Below are 17,299 nucleotides of genomic sequence, written 5' to 3' on the forward strand. Positions count from 1 at the left end.
TTGGCTGATAAATTTTTCCATTATCTGTTAGACACATTTCGGAATTCTGTATGGTTTCTTATAGTGTGGAGCATTATTCTATGTTTTTATCTTGCATTGCATGACTGGCATTGCTGGTTACGAACCACGTATTAAATAAATCTATGAACTGCCGTAACAAGGTTTCCATCGCTTTTTTATCGTTCCCTTGTAAAGGTTTTACTATGTCATGGAATGCAGATGTGTTGACGGTATGTTTGCAGCAGAAGTCCTCACTTGACGTATCTATGTCGTCTTCCTCAAAAACATCCAAAGTAGCAATGAACGGACGCTTTGGCAGACTCACTTCGTCCGTGGCAAAATTATCGACACTGACTGGGACCATAAAATCTCCGTCCACGTCACAGACGTATATTATACTTCTGTCTACAAAACGACATTACCTATCCAAATTCTCGTTAACTTGTAGTAGCTCTACAACACATCGCAAACCACTGGGTAAGTCCGTACCTACGCCTAGCCCAGATCAGTTTCCCTGTACCTTGCACTATTGTATCATGCGAATTTGGCTTAGTGCTTGTGTCAATAGATTATTTAATGCCATCTTCATGACTGGTGAAACTTGTGACATCGTAACACTTGCAGTTGTTGTCCCTAAATGAAACAATGGCCCACCGCTAGGTTCAATTGTACACTGCGGAAGTGACCCATGATATAAATATTTCCAAGACCCCCTACAGTAAATCAGGAATATACAAGTTCCAATATGATTCGTGCCCAAAATTTTACATTGACCAGAAAGGCAGAAATTTTGAGATTAGGTACAAAGGATACCTTGATGCCTTAACGTTTGGAAACTCGAATAAATCTACTTTTGCAGCCCATACTGCAAAAGAAAACCATTAAGTGACGAACATTAAAATCAGTATCAGAACAATGCATTTCGCAGAAAAAGGAACCACTAAGAATGTATTAGAGGAAATATAAATACATACACACTAAAATCTTACCCTGATAATATTTTTAATGAGCAGACTGAATTAACTGATACTCCTTTCCCGAAAAACTTCCAGAAAGTGCTTTCTATGTTCCAATATAGGTAATGTTGGTACACCTATCTGCAGATCAAGTAATAAATCTTGTAATATTGTATGTTCCTACAATAGTCAGTATTATTGATGGCACTAACCACTAATAAATTCTAATGTATTGTCATCATCGAGGTTTAGATAGCACATAAGGATTACACACACTTCTTGCCCACACTTGTATCTCTATCGCCGTATAAAATAAGTTTGTAGTAACCCACAAAATCCCACGTTTTTATCGTTTCTGTCTGCATTTAATGCTCTAGATTTAATGTAAAACACTGTTTCAGTCTAACACAACAGTAATTTACGTTTCTCCCTCCCCCACCAAAAAAATCCGTATCTTGGTATCATCGTACTGTAGCGTCATTGACACACATGTACAGTCGTGCTCAAAAGTATCCGAACGACCTGAATTGCATTTCGCCTGATTCGAATGCAACCCACATAGCGCAACTGTCTAGCAGGTCCTCTAATCGCCCCTCGGTACAGTCGTTTGACTATTGAAAATGGTTCCAACAAGTCACCACTAGAAAACACTACTCTGCATCGCAATAACTCAAGATGTAAAGTAATATCAAGGTACTACAAATATCGGGGAACATCTTATCACAGTTAAGACGGTTCTTTAGGCTTTTAAGCTCATATTTATTACAATAAATGACATACATGAAATGTTACCACTCTCATTATTACGTCAGATAGGTAATTCACGTAGTTAAGTTCGTCGTATTCATGATTTCCTCTTCAAAATAACATACCGTACTTATTATTTAACACAAAATGACATTAAAAATTTAAGTTATTCACGAGCAGCTATTTGAGAATATGTATGAACTTCAAATGACACGACGAACCGTCTCGTTCTGCATATGGATTCAAACCCAGGTCATGCAGATTAAGCAAAGACTTCGTGACTGACGGAAACTAACAGTCATTCCTGGCTAGGCATACAGAGAGTGATATACCTCGATTTCAGACAGTATCAGTTAGCAAACTTTAAATTACATAACGTAAACATTGTTAACGGACGCGAATTCCTACACAGCATCTATTGTCATTGTTAACGAACTACGAGAGATGTTAAATATTGCTTCTTCACAAGTAACTTACTTGAAATGCCGTGAGGTAAAGCTTTGTGTTGGACAGGGATTCGAACCCACAACCTAATTGGATTGTCATCGAAGCACAATCAACTGTGACATATCGGATTTTCTCGGCAGTAGCTAGATGTTTTAACTGAAATGACGAGACGAAACATAGATGTTTTCTTTCCCAGGACTCCAACCTGGCAGCTATCGCTGTTATATTCTAGAGAAAACGAACGTTAAAAATCGGTTTGTTACACCAGCAGCGACATGTGAGCATGTTTGAACTAGAAATAATATGAGGAAGAGTTCAGTGCTGACTGGGAATCGAGCCCCACACATATCGTTGTTGACTGCACACAAAGAGACGTCAGCTACCGAACTTTTCTCGACCAGCAGCTCGGAATAAGATCCTTGAATTTACAATGATTTCGCAAACAGTTCTGTATCCCACTGAGACTCAAAAACGTCAGATGCCGTAAGTGTTGACAACGGATGAAAATACATTAAAAACAAGAATATTACCCACCAGCAGATAGGTGCTCCCATGCTAGAGCTTCATAAAACATAATGAAAGCTTTAGTGCCAGGCCAGGATTCGACCCCTTTCACGCGCAATATGTGGGATGTTGAGGAATCTGCAGTTCTGAACAAATAACAAATTGCAATCGAGCTGTATTGTCACGAACGGGTCAAATTCCGCGTTAAGGGCGGTCTGATTTGCATTCCCAGATCAGAACCAATTTTATCGACATACGGAATCTCAAATAGAAGATGGAATAAGTGTCCTGTGATCCTACATAGCGTTTGTTTCGTCACCAGAAGTAAATAACTTTTATAAGAAAGGTTACTGTTGATAGAGTTTCTACGTGTCGCGACTCTTGACTTTATTGTGGTTCAACCTAACGTCTACTTCATAGAGAAGGAATATCATGTTTAACATGAATGTCAGACCACAATGCCATTATACCTTCTTCACATGGCGGAGCCAGAAGAGAAAAGAATGTGTCTCTCCTTATCAAAAATCATCAGCAGAAGTTGGAATCGAACCCAGGCCATAAGTATATGAACCTAGCATCAACCCAAGAGACCACCAAATTCTCTTCCCGATCACCCATTTTTCTATCATAACAATTTTGCGCCACAGTGGATGAGAATTCTGACACACAGACTCCCTGTAGTGGTTTGCAGCATGTTCAGTACATTCATTGACTTGGTAGACCGAATCGCCATGAACTAGCTGCCTCGGCTAGTCAGTGCAGACATTCGACTCTATTTTGTAATCCCCGAAATACAATCACGTAACTGACGCCTACACAGAACTGCCAACAGTGTAGGATGGAGAAATTTATACAGGAAGGGTTCATTTCGACTTGAGCTACTCTATTGCGCTATCTTTTTGTTAAAAACGTCGTGCAGTGCAAAAGAAAAGCTGTAAATGTCTGTCCCTCAGAAGTCTAGATTCAGCCATATGCATTATCTCACAGCACTGTGCAATGCGCAAGTTCTGGAGGAATTGTTGTTGAGCTCTGGAGCTGATGTAGTTATGTGTCAGCTAGTAGCGTAACGGTAAGCGTCGCGCGCTGTTGATAAGACGTTGCGAGTTTGGGTACATTCACTGCTACATTTGTTTAAAACGCCATTCTGCTGTCTGCTGAAGTTATCGATCTAATGGAACTTTGAACATAATTCCCTTCACTTCTCAACCTAAAATAGTCGCATGTGGAAAAAGGGCTAACTTCTGCGACATTTTGTTCTTCTCACGTTTAATAGATGGCCAGGTTGCAGATGCGTCTCGAAAATTTGTATTATTTATGGGAAGAGCGCATCGTGCAAAAAATATTTTCTACATTAGCTGTCGGGTGGCAGTGGCATTTTATTCTTCATCAAACCTTGTTTGACAGCTTTAACTCAGAACAAGTATTCTACATGCAAGTAATCAATAAACTGCATGTGCATTGTCAGACTGTTATAGATAACATCAGAGAATTCGCCTATATCGTTGAAGATTAATTTCTCTCTCATGGTAACTAACGTTTTAACACCACTAAAAGAAACCGTACGAAAATTGTGCGCTGTATTACAAGAAATGAAATAAAACTACTCACGATAACCTTACGACGAAAGTCTGTTTCAATAAAACTGAGTATCTGTACACAAGCGTGCCTCTATCGGCACGAATTAGTAAAATACTACTCACTTAGATTTCGATTGGGTCTGTGTTTCATTGGTATGCTGTGTCAGATTCAAGTGGTATGCAAATGTGGCATTTCATAAATAAAGTTTGTATTCCTAGAAACCCAAAATTTGCTTGTCAGCGGCGGAAAGAAGCGTTACCTGTTGTGCAGCATTGTAAGTTCTTCACCATTGCACTATGAGCCGAAAGTATTTTCTTGCGATTTCCTTATCAATGTGTGATCTGACTGCTTGTAGCTCTTTCACCAAAGGGATAAAAACGTTACGGTCAGCAAGTTTGGAACCGCAAACCATAACAGACGCTTTTTCTCAGGCTAGCCCGTTTCCACAGAGATAGGGATGAGACATGTGTCTATGTCTGCTCATACGAGACCAGTAGCGGCTAGAACTCGTAAATCGCTATTTAAAGGACGAGATTAGATGAGATTTTCACGTGCAACGACTTCCTGGGCAGAAAACTGTAAATTTACAATCCTTTGTCACAGCTCAAGCGTTAATAATAACTCAGATTATTCAATGGAAATGACAGGAAAAATCAAGTGAACTTTGAGGCTTAATTCCATGCACACCAGGAAGTAACTCGTCGATCACAGAGTTGCCAAATATACCTTGCCTTGTTGCCAAGTCTCAGTTACATTACCAGCAGGAAGAAGCCGAACCGATGTGATCCTACAGTGGGCTGGAAGTGACCATAGCTGACGCCTCAAAGACGCGGCTGCTACGGCCTGGAATACGTAATCCGTCTGATTCACATTTCTGTAACTAGGTTTATGGACTGGAGCGTAGTTACTAATAATACTCAGAACTGACTGCAAACTAAGCTTCATAAATCAGTAACTCTCATAGTTGTTTCTATATTTCTTTCGTAAGTGTACTCAAAACTAAGAAAATCATTGACGAACGTTTTCGAACCTCGCCAATAGTCGAGCACAACAAACAAATAAAAATAAAAAAAGACTGCGTGCGTGCGTGCGTGTGTGTGTGTGTGTGTGTGAGAGAGAGAGAGAGAGAGAGAGAGAGAGAGAGAGAGAGAAAGAGAGAGAGAAAAGAGAGGGACAGTGAGGGAGAGAGATAAAAATTAAAAAGAGAGTAAAAAATTGTTGCAAAGAAACTGAATCATGGTATGTAAAGAAATCTTTCATTAAAATGACATGTTCTACATCATTACCAAATGTCGCATTCATGATCTATGGAACAAGTATTAATCTAATCTAATCATATCATATCATAATGCTGACTAGTCATGAAGAGGCACGAATTACAGAAATTTTCGCCAATATCAGTAACCAAATATAAACTTAAAAAAAAAAAAGACGACAGTTTTGTAATAAACCGGGACTCCCGTAAAGACCCTTTCGTCCCTGTTAACTAACCACGAAAGATGTGTGATATAGGCCTACCTCCATTCAGAAGGAACAAAGTGTTCATGCATTTAAAGATGAAGCGCATGATGTGAAGTTCTGTGACGGAGATACGAACCCAGCACGCAATCGGATTGTTAACTAAATAAAATCAAATGTTACGTATCGATTTTTCTTACCAACTGCTAGATGTTTGAATCTAAAATAAGGATACAAATTTTTGTGCCTGAGCGACAATCGAACCGCACACCTACCGTCCTTCTTTATCATCCACGAACATAGCTTAAGTAACACTTGCTTACTCACCAACAGTACGATGTGTGCGTGTTTGACCAGAAATAACGACACCTATTGCGATTGTTGGCAACACATGAACAGACTTTAAAAATGCATGTTAATTTTTACTAGCAGACTGGTATGCACGTGACAGGGCTTGAAATGAAACTATTAATAATTTTGTACGGGATCAGGATTCGGACCCACATACTTACCTTTGGAGGAGACCTAGAGAAGATTGCAGTCTTGGGAAAAGGAACGAAATGATTGAACTACACTGTTCCCAGAGATTCAAATCCTCGAAAGATGAGATACGAATTCGAATCACAGTCCAGCACCAAATTTTTTAACGTCTCTAGTTCAATCAAGTACACGAAAAATAAGAGCCCTGTTCCTTTAAATGGCTATCGTTTCATCAAATAAAATAAAATTTTCTAATGTAAGTAAGTTTACTGGAGACAGTATTTCTGTTTACCATGACTTCTGCCTATGTCATTTCCCAACGTAAACCGGCTCTGCCCAATTGGTAATGAAGGAACGTGATGTTTGATGCGGATTCTGGATTATAACGTCTTTCTCCTGAGGTTGCCAGAGGTAAAGTAAATCTGTTTGTGCCTCTTAAAAGTAAATGACTGAACCCACGCAATGCACCTGTGATAGTTCGTTCCACCAGACCATTATGGCCACATTTCCCAGCCCCCAGGAGTGTGCTGTAACGGATGATGTGCTTAGTTTACAAAATGAGTCACGGTGGAAAAAATGCGAGTCTATTAAATGGTTAAGTAGAGGCAATCTTGTGACGCGGAGATTATGCTATTCTCATGTCAACAGGATGTAAAGACTCTTCTAGGCATCGTAGCCTCGATGTGAAGCCATTTTGAAATATTCACTAATTCAGAAAATTTCTTAGTTCGAGAAAATCCGTTGTGAAGTGTGAAGTTACCGGATAATTCGATTATTACCGTCATTGTTACTATCTTTTTCTTCATACCGTTGCTGGAACACATGTGCTTGAAGATCAAGTTAATGCCTTTTGGTCATTATAGAAGTAGTTGCCCAAGAAGAGGTTCTTTCCCTGTCTACAGAGTCCTTTTCATGTTAATATCAAACATCAGCGATTACTCGCCGATTATATTAAAACTAAAGTAATTGATGAAGACGTTACTTGCAACAAAAACGCGCTACCTTTCTTAATTTACTTGGCCTAGAAATGGCTGTCGACTACTGCCAAACCAAAAGCCAACAGATCTTACTGCCTTCCGTTATACGTCGCTGTCAGTTCTTTCACAAGATTTGGTCGACGTGACCTGTTTCAAGTTGTGTATGGCAGAGAATGTTTCAGAAAAACAATTGTTTTCCTTTGCAATAAACAGAAAGATTTTCATTGTAAGCTATCCAAGTTCAAAATGTTCGCATTATTGATTCAGATTTAATATTCACTTCTATGATGTAGGAAAGTATTTCACAGTTGCAAAACCCAGATCCGACTCATAGACCTTACACTTAGTCACTGACCATAAATAATACAGAACGGTTTGCGAAATCATTGTAAATTCAAGGTTGTGGAGAAAAATTCGGTAGCTGACGTCTCTTTATGTGCAGTCAACAACGATATGTGTGGGGCTCGATTCCCAGTCAGTACTGAACTCTTCCTCATATTATTTCTAGTTCAAACACGCTCACATGTCGCTGCTGGTGTAACAAACCGATTTTTAACGTTCGTTTTCTCTAGAATATAACAGCGATAGCTGCCAGGTTGGAGTCCTGGGAAAGAAAACATCTATGTTTCGTCTCGTCATTTCAGTTAAAACATCTAGCTACTGCCGAGAAAATCCGATATGTCACAGTTGATTGTGCTTCGATGACAATCCAATTAGGTTGTGGGTTCGAATCCCTGTCCAACACAAAGCTTTACCTCACGGCATTTCAAGTAAGTTACTTGTGAAGAAGCAATATTTAACATCTCTCGTAGTTCGTTAACAATGACAATAGATGCTGTGTAGGAATTCGCGTCCGTTAACAATGTTTACGTTATGTAATTTAAAGTTTGCTAACTGATACTGTCTGAAATCGAGGTATATCACTCTCTGTATGCCTAGTCAGGAATGACTGTTACTTTCCGTCAGTCACGAAGTCTTTGCTTAGTCTGCATAACCTGGGTTTGAATCCATATGCAGAACGAGACGGTTCGTCGTGTCATTTGAAGTTCATACATATTCTCAAATAGCTACTCGTGAATAACTTAAATTTTTAATGCAATTTTATGTTAAATAATAAGTATGGTATCTTATTTTGAAGAGGAAATCATGAATACGACGAACTTACTACGTGAATTACCTATCTGACGTAATAATGAGAGTGGTAACATTTCATGTATGTCATTTATTGTAATAAATGTGAGCTTAAAAGCCTAAACAACCGTCTTATCTGTGATAAGATGTTCCCTGATATTTGTAGTACCTTGGTATTACTTTACATCTTGAGTTATTGCGATGCAGAGTAGCGTTTTCTAGTGGTGACTTGTTGGAACCATTTTCAATAGTCAAACGACTGTACCGAGGGGCGATTAGAGGACCTGCTAGACAGCTGCGCTATGTTGGTTGCTTTCGAATCAGGCGAAATGCAATTCAGGTCGTTCGGATACTTTTGAGCACGACTTTAGTTTGCAAACCATGTATTTGATTCCGTATTCTATAAACCAAAACATGTGGTGCACAGTGAAAATACTAACATCCTTGAGAACGTATTTGATTACAAGAAAACTTTTAATACAAATGCGCCAGATGGACATTCCGCAGGATTCAATGTACAACCTATTGACGAAAAAAAAAAAAAAAAAAAAAAGTATCTGATGATGAATCGTGAAAAATTCGAAACCGGTAACGGTACTTTTTGAAGAAAGTAACTTGTACACCATCAACAATTTATTTTATATAACAGCCACGGCCTCCAGCCAAGTCTGTATGTGAAAAAACTGCGTTTCCTAATTCTGTTGGAGATTGAATCCACTGATTCGCAGTGTTTCTGCGACAGTTCAGTGAGTTTCTCTCTGTGAAACCTTGCGCTGTTCTGCTTACGAAAGCGCTGGATGAGACCTTTAGCCAGTACTTTAAACGTTGAAGCCTTACTAAGAGTCTCGTGGCACATAGTGTACGACTTTGCGTTGCCTATTAACCACAATTTAGCCATATTCAAGGCCGTTTCGTTATACCATTTTCACAATTAGGTAGCAAATTTCACTACAGTAATAAAAGCAGATACAGCTTCGGTTTCTTTTCCTGGAAACAAGCCGGCCGAAGTGGCCGTGCGGTTAAAGGCGCTGCAGTCTGGAACCGCAAGACTGCTACGGTCGCAGGTTCGAATCCTGCCTCGGGCATGGATGTTTGTGATGTCCTTAGATTAGTTAGGTTTAACTAGTTCTAAGTTCTAGGGGACTAATGACCTCAGCAGTTGAGTCCCATAGTGCTCAGAGCCATTTGAACCATTTGAACATGGAAACAGCGCTATTTTAGGCAACGTCTCGTTGTCCTGTTTCTGTAAGGCTTATAACGTCGCTGTCTGGCTAACTAGTGGTAGAGTTGTATATAATGACGTTATATAAAAAATTTATTTGGGCTGCACTGAAATCCCACCGAGTGCGTATTATTTGTCTCGAACAAGTCAAGCAATTACGTGCTCCCCGGCTTATTTAAACACAGCTACACTTAGGGATATATCAGTTCCTATTCCGGTATTAATCATAATTAAGTACATACACAACACCAATATCTCCACTAAAGTTTTTCAGTTTGCTAGAGCCTAATAGTTCGTAACAGAGTGATAATTTGTTAATGCCGCCACGTTCCTTGGACAATCAATGTCGTCACATAGATAATTATTTACTGAGTACACAATACTGAATGGATTGACAGAAGTTATTAAAGCAGTAATAACACTGAATGCTGGTTTATTGCACTATTTTCACATCCTAACATTGACGTAAGGAAGTAGCTTTCCCTATCTGGGTGGAATTAGTGACGTATACTTCCCTCCAAGATATTATGCAATTTCCAGAGTCCATTAACTGATTTTACGAAAGTTAATTCTTTTCTCATAATTCGGTTTCAAAGTTTAGTCTCTATATCGGTCCATCATTAGTAGTTTCTAACTTTGGGTAATGTCCAGTCTCTTATTGAAAATATTCAATTTAAGACAATTTCGAATCATTCACTATCTGGATTCTACGTGATATCCCACTTGAAGTTACTGATTTACTTCTTACAATTTCGGCCGGCCGCGGTGGTCTCGCGGTTCTAGGCGCGCAGTCCGGAACCGTGCGACTGCTACGGTCGCAGGTTCGAATCCTGCCTCGGGCATGGATGTGTGTGATGTCCTTAGGTTAGTTAGGTTTAAGTAGTTCTAAGTTCTAGGGGACTGATGACCACAGCTGTTAAGTCCCATAGTGCTCAGAGCCATTTTTTTTCTTACAAGTTCAGTGCGTCGTTGTCGCTGTTGTTGTTGTTGTTGTGGTCTTCAGCCATGAGACTGGTTTGATGCAGCTCTCCATGCTACCCTATCCTGTGCAAGCTTCTTCATCTCCCAGTACTTACTGCAACCTACATCCTTCTGAATCTGCTTAGTGTATGCATCTCTTGGTCTCCATCTACGATTTTTACCCTCCACGCTGCCCTCAAATACTAAATTTGTGATCCTTTGATGCCTCAGAATATGTCCTAACAATCGATCCCTTCTGCTAGTCAAGTTGTGCCACAAACTCCTCTTCTTCACAATTCTATTCAATATCTCCTCATTAGTTATGTGATCTACCCATCTAATCTTCAGCATTCCTCTGTAGGACCACTTTTCGAAAGCTTCTATTCTCTTCTTGTCCAAACTATTTATCGTCCATGTTTCACTTCCATACATAGCTACACTTCGTACAAATACTTTCAGAAACGACTTCCTGACACTGAAATCTATACTCGATGTTAACAAATTTCTCTTCTTCAGAAACGCTTTCCTTGCCATTGCCAGTCTACATTTTATATCTTGTCTACTTCAACCATCATCAGTTGTTTTGCTCCCCAAATAGCAAAACTCCTTTACTACTTTAAGTGGCTAATTTTCTAATCTAATTCCCTCAGCATCACCCGACTTAATTCGACTACATTCCATTATCCTCGTTTTGGTTTTGTTGATGTTCATTTTATATCCTTCTTTCAAGACACTGTCCATTCCGTTCAACTGCTTTTCCAAATCCTTTGCTGCCTCTGACAGAATTACAATGTCATCGGCGAACCTCAAAGTTTTTACTTCTTCTCCATGGATTTTAATACCTACTCCGGATTTTTCTTTTGTTTCCTTTACTGCTTACTCAATATACAGATTGAATAACATCGGGGAGAGGCTACAACCCTGTCTCACTTCCTTCCCGCCGGCCGGAGTGGCCGTGAGGTTCTAGGCGCTACAGTCTGGAACCGAGCGACCGCTAAGGTCGCAGGTTCGAATCCTGCCTCGGGCATGGATGTGTGTGATGTCCTTAGGTTAGTTAGGTTTAATTAGTTCTAAGTTCTCGGCGACTGGTGACCTCAGAAGTTAAGTCGCATAGTGCTCAGAACCATTTGAACCACTCCCTTCCCAACCACTGCTTCCCTTTCATGCCCCTCGACTCTTATAACTGCCATCTGGTTTCTGTACAAATTGTGAATAGCCTTTCGCTCCCTGTATTTTACCCCTGCCACCTTTAGAATTTGAAAGAGAGTATTCCAGTCAACATTGTCAAAAACTTTCTCTAAGTCTACAAATGCTAGAAACGTAGGTTTGCCTTTCCTTAATCTTTCTTCTAAGATAAGCCTTAGGGTCAGTATTGCCTCACGTGTTCCAACATTTCTATGGAATCCAAACTGATCTTCCCCGAGGTCGGCTTGCCCCAGTATTTCAATTCGTCTGTAAAGAAATCGTGTTAGTATTTTGCAGCTGTGACTTATTAAACTGACAGTTCGGTAATTTTCACATCTGTCAACACCTGCTTTTTTTTGGAATTGGAATTATTACATTCTTCTTGAAGTCTGAGGGTATTTCGCCTGTATCATACATCGTACTCACCAGATGGTAGAGTTTTGTCAGGACTGGCTCTCCCAAGGCCGTCAGTAGTTCTAATGGAACGTTGTCTACTCCCGGTGCCTTGTTTCGATCAGGTCTTTCAGTGCTCTGTCAAACTCTTCAAGCAGTATCGTATCTCCAATTTCATCTTCATATACATTCTCTTCCATTTCCATAATATTGTTCTCAAGTACATCGCCTTTGTATTGACCCTCTATATTCTCCTTTCACCTTTCTGCTTTCCCTTCTTTGCTTAGAACTGGATTTCCATCTGAGCTCTTGATATTCATACAAGTGGTTCCATTTTCTCCAAAGGTCTCTTTAATTTTCCTGTAGGCAGTATCTATCTTACCCCTAGTGAGATAAGCCTCTACATCCTTACATTTGTCCTCTAACCATCCCTGCTTAGCCATTTTGCACTTCCTGTCGATCTCATTTTTGAGACGTTTGTATTCCTTTTTGCCTGCTTTTTATATTTTCTCCTTTCATCAATTAAATTCAATATTTCTTCTGTTACCCAATGATTTCTAGTAGCCCTCGTCATTTTACCTACTTAATCCTCTGCTGCCTTCACTACTTCATCCCTCAAAGCTACCCATTCTTCATCTACTGTATTTCTTTCCCCCATTCCTGTCAATTGTTCCTTTATGCTGTCCCTGCAACTCTGTACAACCTCTTCTGGTTTAGACAGTTTATCCAGGTCCCATCTCCTTAAATTCCCACCTTTTTGCAATTGCTTCAGTTTTAATCTACAGTTCATAACCAATAGATTGTGGTCAGAGTCCACATCTGTCCCTGGAAATGTCTTACGATTTAAAACCTGGTTCCTAAATCTCTGTCTTACCATTATATAATATATGTGATACCTTCTACTATCTCCAGGATTCTTCCATGTACACAACCTTCTTTTATGATTCTTGAACCAAGTTTTAGCTATGATTAAGTTATGCTCTGTGCAAAATTCTACCAGGCGGCGTCCTCTAACCCCCAATCCATATTCACCTACTACATTTCCTTCTCTCCCTTTTCCAACTATCGAATTCCAGTCACCCATGACTATTAAATTTTCGTCTTCTTTCACTACCTGAATAATTTCTTTTACCTCATCATACATTTCATCAATTTCTTCATCATCTGCAGAGCTAGTTGGCATATAAACTTGTACAACTGTAGTAGGCGTGGGCCTTGTGTCTATCTTGGCCACAATAATTTGTTCACTATGCTGTTTGTAGTAGCTTACCCGCATTCCTATTTTCCTATTCACTATTAAATCTACTCCTGCATTACCCCTATTTGATTTTGTATTTATAACCCTGTATTCACCTGACCAAAAGTGTTGTTCGTCCTGCCACCGAACTTCGCTAATTCCCACTATATCTAACTTTAACCTATCCATTTCCCTTTTTAAATTTTCTAACCTACCTGCCCGATTAAGTTATCTGACATTTCACGCTCCGATGCGTAGAACGTCAGTTTTCTTTCTCCTGATACCAACGTCCTCCTGAGTATTCCCCCCCACGGAGATCCGAATGGCGGACTATTTTACCTCCGGAATATTTTATCCAAGAGGACGCCATCATCGTTTAACCATACAGTAAAGCTGCATGTCTTCGGGAAAAATTACGGCTGTAGTTTCCCCTTGCTTTCAGCCGCTCGCAGTACCACCACAGCAAGGCCGTTTTGGTTATTGTTACAAGGCCAGATCAGTCAATCATCCAGACTGTTGCCCCTGCAACTACTGAAAAGGCTGCTGCCCCTCTTCAAGAACCACACTTTCGTTTGGCCTCTCAACTGATACCCCTCCGTTGTGGTTGTACCTACGGTATGGCCATTTGTATCGCTGAGGCACGCAAGCCTCCCCACCAACGGCAAGGTCCACCATGGTTCATGGGGGGCGAGCGTCGTAGTAGATCACAAATCTGTAGCGCTCAAAAAGCAATCTCGTCATGCCCACGTATACGAGCACACGCGGAGATACGACTTGCTCCGGCAAACTCTCGTAACACAGTAACAGTGCATAGCTCTTTCTTAGGTATTACACACGATTCTCAAAGAGTACTCATAAGGAATACTCTTTGAGATCTTTCGTCCTACTCTATGATTTCTAATTACGGTACTTTGCGATCTACTATGATTTTATTTTGAAACTAACGGGATTCTATCTTTCTTATTTCTTTCTTTTTCAAAACACTAAGCTACTTGGTACTGAATTTCTTTTCTACCTAAGTGCTACTATTCAAGCAACATCATACAAAAGGGACTTTGTTTCTGTTCCTCTTTTTTTATGAAATTTGGAACTTGCTTTTTGGGACTTTTAGGATTTGGGGTACTATTTTTATATTCTTCATTTTTCGTCCAAAGGAAGCGGCGTTACAGGCTGTAGTCTCTATTGGTGGCTATTTGTCCCTTCACGGCTTCCACAGTTTCGTTCAAAGGCACTGGCTGTGTGTCTGCATTTGTTTGACATCTGTCTGCCGTTACACAAGAGAAATGCAGAAACTATACACCGAGTACATAAATAGGAACAAACTGCACCTACTCTTTGGGCCGTATCATAGCCCAACTGGACTCTGTACACTGCTGTGCCTCATGACCAAACATCATATGGTTCAAATGGCTCTGAGCACTATGGGACTCAACATCTTAGGTCATAAGTCCCCTAGAACTTAGAACTACTTAAACCTAACTAACCTAAGGACATCACACACACACCCATGCCCGAGGCAGGATTCGAACCTGCGACCGTAGCAGTCCCGCGGTTCCGGACTGCAGCGCCAGAACCGCTAGACCACCGCGGCCGGCAAACATCATATGCATGTACTACACGTAACTGGCACAGCTTGACCACATGGCAAGTCATGCCTAGATAAATTGCAGTACTGACATCTCACTGGCTGCAAGTAAACATCGCTAGTATTCCCACAAAACAAAGGCAAATCCGCAGGTTCTTGTGGCCTAACAAATTACACTTCTAATGTACTGTGGAGTTCCTTATGGCTCAACATGGCCGCTACCAAAGACACAAGAAGAAGGCCAACAAATATCAGTCACTTACCACCTAGCATCGAAGCGGACTGCAATCTATAGTCATTGCCCTTACAGAAGACGATATCGGCTGCTGCTGTTGTGAACGTGTGAGTGTCACACCAAGGACAGACGTCTCTGCCACTGGCCGCCACCCGCTGAGTCAAGATGTAGCCGTAAGAGCCACTTCTGACGCTTGACATAGGGTCCCGACTCACACCCCTATGGTTGTAAGTACTGAACCGACCAGAGTGCAGAGAGAAAGATCTGTTCACTCTCGGGAACATGAAGAAAACATTATTCACAAAAAACATGTAGGAATCAGAAGTACAGGAGTGTCTTCCCCAGTCGCTAGCAGCTCAATTCGGTAAGTGGAGTAAGGATCCAGTCAGCAGAAGCAAGCGAGTGTTGCTGGTAGTTCTGATGCGTGGTGGAAGGCTCGCGTGGCAGCCATTACGGCGTGCTTGGTCAATGGCCCCCAGGCGGTAGCAGGCGAAGTCCTGGCTGAACGGCGGTGGAAAGCAACCACTACAAGCCTATCTCCGAAGTGGTCTCATTGAGCACGTGCGTCCAGAAGACTTGTCCTCCCTCCTAGCCTGAAGTAATCGTTGTTGTCTGGAGTCCGACTCTCAGCCTCCAGTTAGGAAACAGAAGCATCAGTAACGACTGCAAGTATGGGGCAGCAGCAGTGGCTCCCCTTACAATGGTAGATGGTGTACAGCTTTCTGACCCTGCTGACCAAACATTCAGTAGGCAAGCAGACTGATAGCAGTTTCTTCAGCCCATCAGTGATGACTTGGAAGTTGGTGCTGCAGCTTGCAGTGGCAGAGTCTCTCCACTGCGACTTATGACTTCATAGACGATTGTATTAGTGCGCACTCAGCCCTCTACATTATGGGACTGCTGCAACTGACAGTGTAGCCAAGACAGACAAGAAGCCCACACCTACCACAGTAGTACAAGTTTATATGCCAACCAGCTCCGCAGATGACGAAGAGATTGAAGAAATGTATGATGAGATAAAATAAATTATTCAGATAGTGAGGGGAGACGAAAATTTAATAGTCATGGGGGACTAGAATTCGATAGTAGGAAAAGGAAGAGAATGAAAAGTAGTAGGTGGATATGGAATGGGGATAAGGAATGAAAGAGGAAGCCGTCTGGTAGAATTTTGCACAGAGCATAACTTGATCATAGCAAACACTTGGTTCAACAATCATAAAAGAAGGCTGTATAAGTGGAAGACGCCTGGAGACACTGGAAGGTTTCAGACAGATTTAGTAACCAGATTTTAAATTGTAAGACATTTTCAGGGGCAGATGTGGACTCTGACCACAATTTATTGGTTATGAACTGTAGACTAAAACTGAAGAAACTGAAAAAAGGTAGGAATTTAAGGAGATGGGACATGGATAAACTGAAAGAACCAGAGGTTGTAGGGGTTTCAGAGAGAGCCTTCAGGGAACGAGTGACAAGAACGGGGAAAGAAATACAGTAGAAGAGGAATGGGTAGCTTTGAGAGATGAAATAATGAAGGCAGTAGAGGATAAGTAGGTAAAAAGGCGACGGCTTGTAGAAATCCTTGGTTAACAGAAGAGATATTAAATTTAGTTGATGAAAGGAGAAAATATAAGAATGCAGTCAACGAAGCAGGCAAAAAGGAATACAGACGTCTCAAAAATGAGATCGACAGGAAGTGCTAAATGGCTACTAGGGGTAAGATAGATACCGCCTACAGGAAAATTAAAGAGACCGTTGGAAAAAAGAGAAGCACTTGTATGAATATCAAGAACTCAGATGGAAAACTAGTTCTAAGCAAAGAAGGGAAAGAAAAAAGTGGGAGGAGTACGTAAAGCATCTGTACAATGGCGATGTACTGGAGGGCAATATTATGGAAATGGAAGAGGACGTAGATGAAGATGGAATGGGAGATATGATACTGTGTGACGAGTTTGACGGAGCACTGAAACACCTAAGTCGAAACAAGGCCCCGGGAGTAGACAACATTCCATTAGAAGTACTGATACCCTTGGGAGAGACAGCTCTGACAAAACTGTACCATCTGGTGAGCAAGATGTATGAGACAAGCGAAATACCCTCAGACATTAAGATGAATATAATAAGCAGGTATTGACAGGTGTGAAAATTCCCGAACTATTAGTTTAATAAGTCATGGCTGAAAAATACTAACACGAATTCTTTACAGA

Source organism: Schistocerca nitens, chromosome 3 (genome assembly GCF_023898315.1).
Source record: "Schistocerca nitens isolate TAMUIC-IGC-003100 chromosome 3, iqSchNite1.1, whole genome shotgun sequence".
Taxonomy (NCBI): domain Eukaryota; kingdom Metazoa; phylum Arthropoda; class Insecta; order Orthoptera; family Acrididae; genus Schistocerca; species Schistocerca nitens.